The 13,324-nt window shown below is 44.0% G+C and overlaps 1 long non-coding RNA gene across 1 annotated transcript; it reads right to left on the bottom strand.

Moving 5' to 3' along the window:
* Positions 1-427: 427 nt before the first annotated feature.
* Positions 428-8,679, bottom strand: LOC115112833 (uncharacterized). The gene is made up of 3 exons (XR_003861037.2): positions 8,582-8,679; positions 8,234-8,420; positions 428-796 (listed from the first exon to the last, which is right to left on the bottom strand). It is a non-coding gene; the product is annotated as an uncharacterized LOC115112833 (long non-coding RNA).
* Between the last annotated feature and the right edge of the window lie 4,645 nt (positions 8,680-13,324).

Raw genomic sequence — 13,324 nt, 5'->3', positions numbered from 1 at the left:
CATAGAGGATGAAATAAACATCAGGATCGCCAAGGCTAGTGCAGTCTTTGGCCATCTGTAAGATTCAGTGTGGGAAAGGACAGGCATCAAACTGGCAATTCAACTGAAGTTCTACCAGGCTGCTAGGGTTGGGCTGTATCCTCATACCGTTTCTGTACCATACCTGGTTATATGGTATTACTGGAAGTGCACACAAGGGGCGCTGTTTAAAGCAAAATGGGCAAAGGGACCTTCGTTCAGGAGGGGATTGAATGTTTCTGCTGTAACCAAGAAGCTTGATCTTGACATCTAGTGACTTAGCTAGCAAGTTAGGAAACCAAATGCATAACAGGAGTCCTGAGCTGGATATCATTTATTTTTTATAATTATACTTAACTTATAGTTAATTATAGGCAGTGCTGTAGCACGCACTCCCATAGCCCCACGTTGCGGGGCTGCCCCCAACCCCCAAAAAATTAAGTCACGTTTTTGACGGTATTTAAACTCATACCGTTGGTATTCCGAAATACCCCCATATACGGTATAAATGGTATTTCGCCCAAGCCTACAATACCAACCCTTATGGCTGAAAAATCTGGACAGTCTACCAATGCCCTGCCAGGAAGCTTAATCACTTACACCAAAACAGTTTGAGGTAGCTCTTAAGGATCAAATGGCAGGATATAATCACAGACATTGAAGTCCTTAGCCGTGCTGACATGTTGAGCATTCCATCACCGCTCATGAAAGCACAGCTCAGATGGCCGGCTGTGAGACCAGGATGCCTGTTACTCCCTAAGCAGATCTTTTTGGAGAGCTGAAGAGTGGGAAGAGAGCACAATGTGGGCAGAAGAAACGTTACAAAGACAATAACTCCCTCAAGAGCTTTATTAACATTGATCTCATCCAGAATCGTGCTACCCCCTCTGAAACCAGCAGGGCCAAAATGCTATGTGGAATAGACAACAGTACAAGGACCAGTATCAACAGATCCGTCCTTCAGGAGACTGCGGCTAACATCATGCCCAGTATGCCAGAGTGTTCCGGGCTCAGATTGGCCTCATCGGCCATCTGCACACTCAGTGTACTCCAGTCTCATCCAAATGAATCGTGTCATGGTCATCATTAACCGATGTGACCCCGTTTGACCATTCGCTATAGGCTGGTATATCTAAGGCCAATTGCCTCTAACACTACGTATGTCAAAATGACAAATAAGATAACAATACAGTACTACAGTTTTGTTGCTCCTCATGGACATTCTATTTTCTGACAGATGACTCGTGTTTAGTTGAAGTCACGATTGCAATAAGCCTCAAGAAAATGTCAGGCCTTTTTCTTAGATGATGAAATTCAAACAGTTATTCTTCCATTCTCATAAAACGAAAACGAAAGAGAGAGAGCAAAAAGAGAACAAATAGGAGGGAAATTATCAAGCATTTATTAGCCTACGAAGACTGTGGTATTCAAATCTGCCCTGCTATTCTCTGCACTTTATTTAAGAGAGAGAAAATGGGGTTTTAACAAAGAGCTCCCTATTAACGACACCTCGAGGGCTATGTCAATGGGATTTGTTTCTGAGCCTCTCCAAACCTCCCCTCTCACAAACCGACTCCAACTGTTTCATTAAGATAAATTACCATATATACATGCAAACAAGCTCTTGTTGATGTTGATATGTTGATAAGCTGTTTTTTCTACGCTGGTAATAAAATACAAAATATTAAGAGAGCTAGGAGGCTCCTGGGGTGTTACGCAACAGTGTGCGTCTTGTAATAATGAAACGTGCATTGACGCCGTACATGGGTTGTATCCAATTATGTACATAAACCCTAGTACATGTTTTACTCTTTCACCATTGTAAAAAAAATATATACTTTTGAAGATATAGGAATGCAATTATTAATGTCTATAATTGTATTTGCCAAACATATTCTATTACAGACACCTTAATGCATACTTTTAAAATATATTATGTGAACTGGACATAAAAATACAAAAATATATAATCTTATTTTCCTTAAAGAGGCAATCTGCAGTTGCTATATCCATTTTTGGACTTTAGTTAATAATAATAATAAAATTGGGTACCCATTGATTAATTAATATTACTTATAAATACCTCATGAGCTTGATATAACTGTCATATCCCATCAGAACCCAAAATATAAGAATATTTTACTCCAATATACAGTACCAATCAAAAGTTTGGACACATCTACTCATTCCAGGGTTTTTCTTTATTTTTACTCTTTTCCACATTGTAGCATAAGAGTGAAGAGATAAAAAACCATGAAATAACACATGGAATTATGTAGTAACCAAAAAGTGTTAAACAAATCTAAATATATTTTATGTTTGAGATTCTTCAAAGTAGCCACCCTTTGCCTTGATGACAGCTTTGCACACTCTTGACATTCTCTCAACGAGCTTCATGAGGTTGGAATGCATTTCAATGAACAGGTGTGTCTTGTTAATTTGAGATTGAGCCAATCAGTTATGTTGTGACAAGGTAGAGGTGGTATACAGAAGATAGCCCTAATTGGTAAAAGTCCATATTATTGCAAAAACAGTGGCAGGTAGCCTAGTGGTTAGAGCATTGGTCTAGTAACTGAAAGGTTGCAAGATTGAATCCCCGAGCTGACAAGATAAATATCTGTCGTTCTGCCCCTGAACAAGGCAGTTAACCCACTGTTCCTAGGCCACCATTGAAAATAATAATTTGTTCTTAACTGACTTAAGGTGGTAAATAAAGGTAAAATAAATTCAAATGACATCATTACTTCAAGACATGAAGATCAGTCAATCTGGAAAATGTCTACTTCCGGGTTGGAGCGAGCGGTCGCATCCGCACTCGGTCCGCAGGTAGTATTACATTTCATTACATTTCATTATAGTACAACGGTTTGAATTGTCTAATCTTAGCAATTTCTTCTTAGCTAGCTACATAGCCGTCTTTGTATCATAGATAATTGCGTAATTATCGTATTTCGTCGTCCTAACGCAGTCTACACTGCTATCTGCCCTGCAGCTAGCCAGCTAGCTAACGTCCACCGTCTACCGATTAGCAGCACAACTATTACACTCAACTGAACGACTTGATTAGTGTAGTGTTAGCTAGCTACATAGTTGTCTTTGCTGTCTTCGTATCCAAGATAATTGTGTAGTTTAGAGTGTGTAGTTTTAGAGTGATTATCTTAATTTACCGAGGTTAGCTAGCCAGCTATTTGTTGTCCTTAACGTAGGAGACACTGCTAGCTAGCCAACAGCTAGCCAACGTCTACCGAACAGAACTTCCGCACTCAACAACCCGGTCGCATTTCGCTCGCTCCACAGGTAGTATCACATTTTTATTTCATTTCATTACAGTACAACGGCTTGATTTGTTTGATCGTAGCTAGCTACATAGCTAGCTACATAGCCGTCTTTGTATCAAAGATAATTGTGTAGTCTAGAGCGATTTCCTAGGTTAGCTAGCCAGCTATTGTCGTTCTTTTAACGCAACGTAACGTAATCAACACTGCTAGCTAGCCAGCTAGCCCCGAATAGCAGCACAGTAGAAACTATTACACTCAACGGAACGACTTGATTAGTGTAGTGTCAACAACGCAGCCACTGCCAGCTAGCCTACATAGTCAACAACGCAGCCTCTGCCAGCTAGCCTACTTCAGCAGTACTGTATCATTTTAATCATTTTAGTCAATAAGATTCTTGCTACGTAAGCTTAACTTTCTGAACACTCGAGACGTGTAGTCCACTTGTCATTCCAATCTCCTTTGCATTAGCGTAGCCTCTTGTGTAGCCTGTCAACTATGTGTCTGTCTATCCCTGTTCTCTCCTCTCTGCACAGACCATACAAACGCTCCACACCGCGTGGCCGCTGCCACCCTAATCTGGTGGTCCCAGCGCGCACGACCCACGTGGAGTTCCAGGTCTCCGGTAGCCTCTGGAACTGCCGATCTGCGGCCAACAGGGCAGAGTTCATCTCAGCCTATGCCTCCCTCCAGTCCCTCGACTTCTTGGCACTGACGGAAACATGGATCACCACAGACAACACTGCTACTCCTACTGCTCTCTCTTTGTCTGCCCACGTGTTCTCGCACACCCCGAGAGCTTCTGGTCAGCGGGGTGGTGGCACCGGGATCCTCATCTCTCCCAAGTGGTCATTCTCTCTTTCTCCCCTTACCCATCTGTCTATCGCCTCCTTTGAATTCCATGCTGTCACAGTTACCAGCCCTTTCAAGCTTAACATCCTTATCATTTATCGCCCTCCAGGTTCCCTCGGAGAGTTCATCAATGAGCTTGATGCCTTGATAAGCTCCTTTCCTGAGGACGGCTCACCTCTCACAGTTCTGGGCAACTTTAACCTCCCCACGTCTACCTTTGACTCATTCCTCTCTGCCTCTTTCTTTCCACTCCTCTCCTCTTTTGACCTCACCCTCTCACCTTCCCCCCCTACTCACAAGGCAGGAAATACGCTCGACCTCATCTTTACTAGATGCTGTTCTTCCACTAACCTCATTGCAACTCCCCTCCAAGTCTCCGACCACTACCTTGTATCCTTTTCCCTCTCGCTCTCATCCAACACTTCCCACACTGCCCCTACTCGGATGGTATCGCGCCGTCCCAACCTTCGCTCTCTTTCCCCCGCTACTCTCTCCTCTTCCATCCTATCATCTCTTCCCTCTGCACAAACCTTCTCCAACCTATCTCCTGATTCTGCCTCCTCAACCCTCCTCTCCTCCCTTTCTGCATCCTTTGACTCTCTATGTCCCCTATCCTCCAGGCCGGCTCGGTCCTCCCCTCCCGCTCCGTGGCTCGACGACTCATTGCGAGCTCACAGAACAGGGCTCCGGGCAGCCGAGCGGAAATGGAGGAAAACTCGCCTCCCTGCGGACCTGGCATCCTTTCACTCCCTCCTCTCTACATTTTCCTCTTCTCTCTCTGCTGCTAAAGCCACTTTCTACCACTCTAAATTCCAAGCATCTGCCTCTAACCCTAGGAAGCTCTTTGCCACCTTCTCCTCCCTCCTGAATCCTCCTCCCCCCCTCCCTCCCTCTCTGCAGATGACTTCGTCAACCATTTTGAAAAGAAGGTCGACGACATCCGATCCTCGTTTGCTAAGTCAAACGACACCGCTGGTTCTGCTCACACTGCCCTACCCTGTGCTCTGACCTCTTTCTCCCCTCTCTCTCCAGATGAAATCTCGCGTCTTGTGACGGCCGGCCGCCCAACAACCTGCCCGCTTGACCCTATCCCCGCCTCTCTTCTCCAGACCATTTCCGGAGACCTTCTCCCTTACCTCACCTCGCTCATCAACTCATCCCTGACCGCTGGCTACGTCCCTTCCGTCTTCAAGAGAGCGAGAGTTGCACCCCTTCTGAAAAAACCTACACTTGATCCCTCCGATGTCAACAACTACAGACCAGTATCCCTTCTTTCTTTTCTCTCCAAAACTCTTGAACGTGCCGTCCTTGGCCAGCTCTCCGCTATCTCTCTCAGAATGACCTTCTTGATCCATATCAGTCAGGTTTCAAGACTAGTCATTCAACTGAGACTGCTCTTCTCTGTATCACGGAGGCGCTCCGCACTGCTAAAGCTAACTCTCTCTCCTCTGCTCTCATCCTTCTAGACCTATCGGCTGCCTTCGATACTGTGAACCATCAGATCCTCCTCTCCACCCTCTCCGAGTTGGGCATCTCCGGCGCGGCCCACGCTTGGATTGCGTCCTACCTGACAGGTCGCTCCTACCAGGTGGCGTGGCGAGAATCCGTCTCCACACCACGTGCTCTCACCACTGGTGTCCCCCAGGGCTCTGTTCTAGGCCCTCTCCTATTCTCGCTATACACCAAGTCACTTGGCTCTGTCATAACCTCACATGGTCTCTCCTATCATTGCTATGCAGACGACGACACACAATTAATCTTCTCCTTTGCCCCTTCTGATGACCAGGTGGCGAATCGCATCTCTGCATGTCTGGCAGACATATCAGTGTGGATGACGGATCACCACCTCAAGCTGAACCTCGGCAAGACGGAGCTGCTCTTCCTCCCGGGGAAGGACTGCCCGTTCCATGATCTCGCCATCACGGTTGACAACTCCATTGTGTCCTCCTCCCAGAGCGCTAAGAACCTTGGCGTGATCCTGGACAACACCCTGTCGTTCTCAACTAACATCAAGGCGGTGGCCCGTTCCTGTAGGTTCATGCTCTACAACATCCGCAGAGTACGACCCTGCCTCACACAGGAAGAGGCGCAGGTCCTAATCCAGGCACTTGTCATCTCCCGTCTGGATTACTGCAACTCGCTGTTGGCTGGGCTCCCTGCCTGTGCCATTAAACCCCTACAACTCATCCAGAACGCCGCAGCCCGTCTGGTGTTCAACCTTCCCAAGTTCTCTCACGTCACCCCGCTCCTCCGCTCTCTCCACTGGCTTCCAGTTGAAGCTCGCATCCGCTACAAGACCATGGTGCTTGCCTACGGAGCTGTGAGGGGAACGGTACCTCAGTACCTCCAGGCTCTGATCAGGCCCTACACCCAAACAAGGGCACTGCGTTCATCCACCTCTGGCCTGCTCGCCTCCCTACCACTGAGGAAGTACAGTTCCCGCTCAGCCCAGTCAAAACTGTTCGCTGCTCTGGCCCCCCAATGGTGGAACAAACTCCCTCACGATGCCAGGACAGCGGAGTCAATCACCACCTTCCGGAGACACCTGAAACCCCACCTCTTTAAGGAATACCTAGGATAGGATAAAGTAATCCCTCTCACCCCCTTAAAAGATTTAGATGCACTACTGTTCCACTGGATGTCATAAGGTGAATGCACCAATTTGTAAGTCGCTCTGGATAAGAGCGTCTGCTAAATGACTTAAATGTAAATGTAAATGTTAATAACATTAAAAGTTTCTTCAAGAGGAGTTGCAAAAACCATCAAGTGCTATGATGAAACTGACTCTCATGAGGACCGCCACAGGAAAAGAAGACCCAGAGTTACCTTTGCTGCAGAAGATAAGTTCATTAGAGTTACCAGCCTTAGAAAATGCAGCCCAAATAAATGCTTCAGAGTTCAAGTAACAGACACATCTCATCATCAACTGTTCAGAGGAGACTGCATGAAGCAGGCCTTCATGGTCGAATTGCTGCAAAGAAACCACTACTAAACCACTACTAAAAGACACCAATAATAAGAAGAGACTTGCTTGGGCCAACACAAGCAATGGACATCAGACTGGTGGAAATCTGTCCTTTGGTCTGATGAGTGCAAATTTTTTATTTTTGATTCCAACCACCGTGCCTTTGTGAGACATAGAGTAGGTGAACGGATGATCTCCGCATGTGTGGTTCCCATCGTGAAGCATGGAGGAGGAAGGGTGATGGTGCTTTGCTGCTGACCACTGTAAGTGATTTATTTAGAATTCAAGGCACACTTAACTAGCATGTTTACCACAGTATTCTGCAGCGACACACCATCCCATCTGGTTTGAGCTTAGTGGGACTATCATTTGTTTTCAACAGGACAATGACTCAACACACCTCCAGGCTGTGTAAGGGCTATTTGACCAAGAAGGAAAGTGATGGAGTGCTGCATCAGATCACCTGACCTCAATCCAATTGAGTTGGCTTGTGATGATTTGGACTGCAGGGTGAAGGAAAAGCATCCAACAAGTGCTCAGCATATGTGGGAACTCCTTCAAGACTGTTGGAAAAGCATTCCAGGTGAAGCTCATTGAGAGAATGCCAAGAGTGTACAAAGCTGTTATCATGGAAAAGGGTGGCTACTTTGAAGAATCTCAAATATAAAATATATGTTGATTTGTTTAACACTTTTTTTGTTACTACATGATTCCATGTGTTATTTTATAGTTTTGATGTTTTCACTATTATTCTACAATGTAGGAAATTGTAAAAAAATAAGAAAAACCTTGAGTAGGTGAGTAGGTGTGAACAAACTTTTGACTGGTACTGTATGTAAACAAACAAAGCAAAGCCTCAAAGCATGGTTAAAACTATAATTCTGGTCAATCCTTGCATTGTAGCTCTGTCTGGATTTGAAGGTGGTTACATTTCTCCAGCCCCATCCCTCAGCTCAGTGGAGGCTAGTGACTTGAATAATCTAGGAGGATGGAAAACCCACGGAGACAACAAAGCATTGTTGAAAAATCGACGAAGACTAACTATTTTAACATATAGCATTTAATTAAAACATTTACAGTATAGTACAATGTTATGGGAAACGGAAATGAGAAGGCTACTTACACAGTGTTGGGAAGGGATCACAACAGTGATGTGAATGAGGGTATGAGGCATGAGTTGAGGTGTTCAGAGGCTTCAGTGCAGGACAGTGGTTGAGGTGTTTATAGGCTTCAGTGCAGGACAGGCTCATCATGGATGGATGCTGTTGAAGAAGAGCTCAACTCTTCCACTGAGGCAGGAAAGGATTTGACTGGGAAGACAAAAAGCAATAACACAACACACTACACAGTTAGGCAAATGAGCTAAGTTAGTCCAAGAAAGGACCAAAATCATTTGTGTAATATGTGAGTGTGTTGTGTGTGTGATTTACTCTAGATACAGTATTGAGAGAAAATTGCCAGGTCTACTCACAGTGCTTGGAGAGGAAGCATTTAATGTGCCAGTGGATGAAAAGGCACTTGAGGCATTTTTTCAGTTCATGTTTGGTGAGAGTTGGCACTGGCAGTGGAACGGAGTGGTCATCACCTCTTAATCAGGGAACTGAAGGGGACATAGCTACAAATAGCATATTGCCTACATTCCATTATAGCAGCGCAATCATATGTTTGGGCAACAAGTTTCTCTATGAAGTCAGGATTTACACAATCAAACACAGACTGCGCATCTCGCCCACAAAATGTACTCACAGTCTGTCATCATTATTCTGTTGATTGATTAATTCCAGTTGCTAAATTTGCATTTAAAAGGCAGCCTAGCCTGCCAAATGTCAATATATACCAAATTTGATCACGTTCACATTTTCCCCTGAAACAAACAAATGGACGATAAATACATAACGTTACCAATTTCTTTACCCTGACCAGATGGACAGGGCGCATATGTAGCGTCGTTCGTTCTGCGTTCTGTCATTTAATGAGGACACTGCCACAACTGGGGGTCTGCTTGTTTGATTTTTATTTGTCCTTTGCTCGAAGAGACAACATACATGATGTGAGCCCTTGGCGCAGTCACAGCTCTCAGGCACCTCGCTAACTGAAGGTCAGGCAAGAGAGAGCAACCAAAAATAAATAACAGATGCTGCTGCACACATTCAGTGCACAACAGCACATAACAATACAATACAAGTAAAATGATATACAACATAATTCAGACAAAATAAAATACCTCCCTGCGCACGAAGAGACAACATACAAAATGTTAGCCCTTGGAGTATTCACAGCTCTCAGGCACCTGCGTGAGCACATGGGAACTCACTCAAACACTGTCCCAAGTGCCCACAAGTTACAATAGGTACCCTAGCTAGCAAATTTTTGAATTTAATAAAATCCTCAACAATTACTCTTCACTCTTAATCTCTATCCAATATGTAACCAACTCACCTAGCTCCTCAGCACATAGAATTACCATAGTGCTCTGCAGCACAATGCCACACTAGTTCATTCTCTGATCCTAATCCTATGATTTGATTGACAACATGTCAGTTCATATTGCAAAAGCTTTGATTGATTGGAGAATGTCCTCCGGAAGTGGTTATAACTACCGTGAATTGACAACAATTCAGTAAATGCAGTGTTAGAGAGGATTCAGATAAAAAAAATCAAATGCAACCACACAAAGAAGGGTATTGGATTGACAAAGATTCTTATTTCTGTAAAAATATGAACAACTAATCAGAGACTATTTAAAAATGTAAATAACCTCAATAAGACTTAGTACAGACTAGGCCTGTACAGCAATTAAATTCTTGTTTTTTAAATATATTTTCCCTCTTTATTGTTTTCCCTTAACCCTACCACGCTTTCTATAATTATCTTCCGAAATTGTTGCAACCCCGATTACTAGCCTGTTCAACCTCTCTTTCGTATCGTCTGAGATTCCCAAAGATTGGAAAGCTGCCGCGGTCATCCCCCTCTTCAAAGGGGGTGACTCTCTAAGGTCTTCGAAAGTCAAGTTAACAAACAGATTACCGACCATTTCGAATCCCACCGTACCTTCTCCGCTATGCAATCTGGTTTCAGAGCTGGTCATGGGTGCACCTCAGCCACGCTCAAGGTCCTAAACGACATCATAACCTCCATCGATAAGAGACATTACTGTGCAGCCGTATTCATCGACCTGGCCAAGGCTTTCGACTCTGTCAATCACCACATTCTTAGTGGCAGACTCAACAGCCTTGGTTACTCAAATGATTGCCTCACCTGGTTGACCAACTACTTCTCTGATAGAGTTCAGTGTGTCAAATCAGAGGGCCTGTTGTCCGAACCTGTTGCCGTCTCTATGGGGGTGCCACAGGGTTCAATTCTCGGGCCGACTCTCTTCTCTGTATACATCATTGATGTCGCTCTTGCTGCTGGTGATTTGCTGATCCACCTCTACGCAGATGACACCATTCTGTATCCTTCTGGCCCCTCTTTGGACACTGTGTTAACTAACCTCCAAACAAGCTTCAACGCCATACAAATGTCCTTCCGTGGCCTGCAACTGCTCTTAAAGCAAGTAAAACTAAATGCATGCTATTCAATCGATCACTGCCCGCACCTGCCCGCCCGTCCAGCATCACTACTCTGGACAGCTCTGCCTTAGAATACGTGGACAACTACAAATACCTAGGTGTCTGGTTAGACTGTAAACTCTACTTCCAGACTCACATGAACCATCTCCAATCAAAAATAAAATCTAGAATCGGCTTTCTATTTCGCAACAAAGCATCCTTCACTCATGCTGCCAAACATACCCTCGTAAAACGAACCATCCTACCGATCCTCGACTTTGGCAATGTCATCTATAAAATAGCCTCCAACACTCTACTCAACAAATTGGATGCAGTCTATCACAGTGCCATCCGTTTTGTCACCAAAGCCCCATACACTACCCACCACTGCGACCTGTACGCTCTCGTTGGTTGGCCCTCGCTTCATACTCGTCGCCAAACTCACTGGGTACAGGTTATCTACAAGTCTCTGCTAGGTAAAGCCCCGCCTAATCTCAGTTCACTGGTCACCATAGCAGCACCCACTCGTAGCACGCGCTCCAGCAGGTAAATCTCACTGGTCACCCCCAAAGCCAATTCCTGCCTTTGGTCACCTTTCCTTCCAGTGTATTAGGTAAGATAAGGGAGGTAAGGCAATAAATAGGCCATAGTGGCAAATTAATGACAATATAACAATTAAACAATGGAGTGATAGATGTGCAGAAGATGAGTGTGCAAGTAGAGATACTGGGGTGCAAAGGAGCAAAAAAATTAAAATAAAATAAACAACAGTATGGGGGATGAGGTAGTTGGATGGACTATTTACAGATGGGTTGTGTATAGGTGCAGTGATCTGCAAGCTGCTCTGACAGCTGGTGCTTAAAGTTAGTGAGGGATATATGAGTCTCCATCTTCAGTGATTTTTGCAGTTTGTTCCAGTCATTGGCAGCAGAGAACTGGAAGGAAAGACGGGAAAAGGAGGAATTGGCTTTGGGGGCGACCAGTGAGATATACCTGCTGGAGTGCGTGCTATGGGTGGGTGCTGCTATGGTGACCAGTGAGCTAAGATAAGGCAGGGCTTTACCTAGCAAATACATATAGATGACCTGGAGCCAGTTGGTTTGGTGACGAATATGGCTCAGCCGTCAATTATTTGGTCCTTAAATAGAACTGGAACACTTATTTATTCATCACACATTTTTTGGAACCAATTTTGGTCTTCAATGCAGAGCCAACAGACAGTTCCTCACCCTTCCACTTGCCTCTTCCATTTTTGTGGTAATGCTGCAATCAGTTCGTTGTAATTTTGGATAGAGCATTTAATAATTATTGCCCTCCAAATTCATATTCATTATATAAATAGGCCCGTTTAATTTTATCTGACTTGCCGTTCAAAATAAAGTGGAATATTTTTTGATAATGTAATTAAAAAAGGGCCATAAGTAAATAGGTAAACTTGGATATGACTAAAGAATTAATCAGGGTGATTTTTTTCCACAAATATACAGGTATTTACCATTCCATGATAGCAAGATCTTATCTACATATTTTTGCAAACTTTATAATAAAATGTATTGTAGTGAGAATCTTTTGGGATATGAATACCAAGTATGTCCACTTCACCATCAGACCATTTTATTGGTAAACTACACATTAATGTAAAAGTTTAAAAAATTGGTACACTTGTATTAAGGTACATTTATCATAGTTTAGTTGTAATCCAGATAGGTCAGATAAATGATCTAGATCCTCTGTGAGGCTGTGCAGGGATCCAAATTGCAGATTTAAAAGGAAACATGAGTCATCAGTATACAATGACAACTTTGTATTTAAACCATGGAATTCTAGCCGCTTAATATTCTTATTGGATTTGATTTTAATAGCTAACATTTCAATGGCCATAATAAATACACTGAATAAAAATATGAACGTAACATGTAAAGTGTTGGTCCGAAGGAAGCCGATTCTATGTTTTATGAGCTGAAATAATATATATAGCATATATTTTCCATATTCACAAAAAGCTTATTTATCTCAAATGTTGTTCACAAATTTGTTTAAATTCCTGTTAGTCAGTATTCCCCCTTTGCCAAGATAATCCATCCACCTGACCGGTGTGGCATATCAAAGAAGCTGATTAAACAACATGATCATTACACAGGTGCACCATGTGCTGGGGACAATAAAAGGCTATTCTTAAATTTGAATTTTTGTCACACAACACAATGCCACAGATGTCTCGTGTTTTGAGGGAGTGTGCAATTGGCTTGCTGACTGAAGGAATGCCCCACCAGAGCTATTGCCAGAGAATGTAATGTTAATTTGTCTACCATCAGCTGCCCCCAACATCATTTTAGAGAACTTGGCAGTACGTCCAACCGGTCTCACAACCGCAGATCACGGGTAACCACGCCAGCCCAGGACCTCCACATCTGGCTGCTTCACCTAAGGGATCATCTGAGATCAGCCACCAGACAGCTGATATAAAACTGTTGGCTAGCACAACCAAAGAAATTCTGCATAACCTGTCAGAAACCATCTCCGGGAAGCTCATCTGCATGCTCGTCGTCCTCACAAAGGGCTTAACCTGATTGCAGTTTGGCGTCGTAGACGACTTCAGTGGTGAAATGCTCACCTTCGCTGACCACAGCCACGCTGGAGAAGTAACGGAAGAATACCGGTTT

This window comes from Oncorhynchus nerka, linkage group LG28, assembly GCF_034236695.1.
Source record: "Oncorhynchus nerka isolate Pitt River linkage group LG28, Oner_Uvic_2.0, whole genome shotgun sequence".
NCBI classification, from domain to species: domain Eukaryota; kingdom Metazoa; phylum Chordata; class Actinopteri; order Salmoniformes; family Salmonidae; genus Oncorhynchus; species Oncorhynchus nerka.
The sequence above is the reverse complement of the archived record's forward strand: the minus strand, read 5'-3'. Positions and strand labels throughout refer to the sequence as shown.